We start from the raw sequence: 2,686 nt of genomic DNA on the forward strand, positions 1-2,686 counted from the left end.
GAACTGAGTCAACTGACACTGTCACTGAACTGGATCCTGGTCCTAAATTGAAGGCAATCACGAAGTAACAACTTCCTGTATTTCAATTTTAAGGCTAAAAGTAAACAAAACACTTCCTCCTCCAGTCTACGCTGCAGTAGATCTAGTTACAGGAACCTGGATTCTGAAACAATGTATGCCGGGCGGGGCTGGCTTGGCGGGGCTGGCTGGGCTGGGCTGGCTGGGCTGGCTGGCTGGCGGGCTGGCGGGCTGGCTGGCTGGCTGGCGGGCTGGGCTAAATTGGCTTGCTGGCTGGCTGGGCTGGGCTGGGCTGGCTGGCTGGCTTGGCTGGCTGGCTGGGCGGGGCTGGCGGGCTGGGCCGGGCTGGCTGGGCCGGACTGGCCTGGGGCCGGGCTGGCGGGGGGGCTGGCTGGCGGGCTGCTGGGCTGGCTGGCTGGCGGGCGGCTGGCTGACCATGGGCTGGGCTGAATTGGGGCTGGCTGGCTGGGCTGGACCTTGAACTTGGTTGGAGCTTTCATGGGCTTGGCTACTGCCACTGAGTTGCATGGCCTACTGTATTACTACTGCAGCACTGCCACTGGTTGATCGTTAAGTTGAAAGTTAGGTTGGGGGCATCCATTCACTATTCATCCAACTGCGGCTAATAAAGTTAAACTGATGAGGCAACATCAGCAAAAACAAATACTCGCTCACCTACGATCAACTGCTGGATCTCCTGGCTAAAGAGTTTTTCATCCAAATTAGGCAAACTCAGCTCCATTAGTTCGGTTCATTTGCTGAATACATGCTGATGCACTATTCTCCATAGCTGTACGTGCTGTACGGCAAAGCGTTCATAAAAAACTGCACGTGTACAGGCATAATTCCAAACCATGTCGGATCTCTGCTGGAGAAACTTTTTCAAGTCTTTATTTCAGCAAACTGCGGCAAACCAAAACCAAACTAATCATCTCGACCTCGTCGCCAATATTATGTTCTGTCAATGTTCAAGGTTGATGTTCAGCCAAATAAAGATGACAAATAAAGCCGTATTCGTAACTTTAAAACTACATGGTGGTAGCATGGACTTTATTCGTTGAAGGCATCGATGGAAACTGCGCGCGGTACATTCGGCAATGCGTATACACAAATACACTTTGGGCGACCGGCCTTCCACGCAAGCCTCCGTAAGTGGCGCTACAGTTGGGGGGCAGCTGGGGGGCTTCTGGATAGCACCTGAATGGGAAAGTTGAATGAGCGAGAGCTCGTTCGTACTTAGGCCCGCATCTACTGGCGGTGTGGTGAGAGTGCCTCCGTACCGTAAGATCGAACTCACAACTCTGCTCCAGCTAGCTAAAATTCCTTGAATTATTTATATTCTAACTCTAAATCATTCCGTCTCTCACTCTCTTCAATTCAATAAAATCATCTGCATGTTAACATACACGATAATGAATATGTGGGACACCGTTACAACGGCGTCTCCCAAACTTCGATTGCCGAAAACGCACGCAAAACTCGCCAATGACGGACATCATCTACCCATTCATCCATCGTAAATGAAATAAATTTAGACAAAATGAAGTTGAAATGTCCGAAAGCGGCAAGGAATAATAAGTGGTTTGTCTGTGAGAAAGCAATGATCGTTGCATGCAAGATGAAAGCGCAAGCTGATAGAAGCCCCCCAGCGTGTAATGATAAACGTAGAGGGCTCACATCCATGAAAATTCACGTATCGGTGTCAACGAACTCAAACCAGCCGTATCGGTGTATACATAAAATGACAAGTCAAGACATGCATAGTCTTAATTTCAGACGTCATACATAACAATACTAATGACATTTCACTCCTCTAAATTTCCCCACCCTGGCCCCACAACAAGAGAGAGCTAAAGAGGGCTTGCGTGGTTGTGGAACTATTCTGGAGAAAACAGTTGATATTGGAAAATTCCAGCCCCCTCCGATTTATGACAATCCTGGGTCGTGCCTGTCGGAGAGAGAGAGAGAGCATCTTATGGTGTAATTGGGGTCAAAATATTTAAAATATAGTAATTATAGCAGCGAGAGAGAAATAGAGAAAGAGTGACACAGATAGAGAGGTTGAGAGTGCTCCCCCTCCATGCACACAGACAATTCAAATCGATGTCCTCATGGGGAATATACTAATGACATTTCACTCGATCGCTTGATTACATCGATTATAAAATCACATTCCAAAGCGTATGCTTCATTCTCTTTTGAATATGTATAGGCCTCGATCCATACTTGTCCTCATAGGGGAATCCGCCTAGGGAGAAACGCATTATTTTTTCATCGTCCTTTAACAAGGCATACGTTTAATAGCATTTGCCTTCATTCCTTGGCGGACATCCAATTCAAGCCGCTATGCCATTTTGAAGTTGCAAATTAAGGATTCTTCTGACAACAGGAAAATCTGTCGGACTGTGAAAGTGAAGTTTCCCTTGATACCTGTACATACCTCGATCAGGGCCTTGCATTTTCTTTTGAATTATGTTACAGAGTTGATTTGTAAATGCATGCCACAGCGTGTGCAAGAGGTGTGCTAAGAAGAGATCTTCAAAGTGCCCTGACATTTGCTCCGGGTTTAATTCGGCAAGGGTATTGGATTGGGGGGAGGGTTACGGGCAGTTAGGTTTCATTAGGTGAGGTTAGGATGAGAGTTGCAGGTTAGGCCTGGTGTTTGTTG

Source organism: Strongylocentrotus purpuratus, unplaced genomic scaffold (genome assembly GCF_000002235.5).
Source record: "Strongylocentrotus purpuratus isolate Spur 01 unplaced genomic scaffold, Spur_5.0 spur5_scaffold_16, whole genome shotgun sequence".
Classification (NCBI taxonomy): Eukaryota; Metazoa; Echinodermata; class Echinoidea; order Camarodonta; family Strongylocentrotidae; genus Strongylocentrotus; species Strongylocentrotus purpuratus.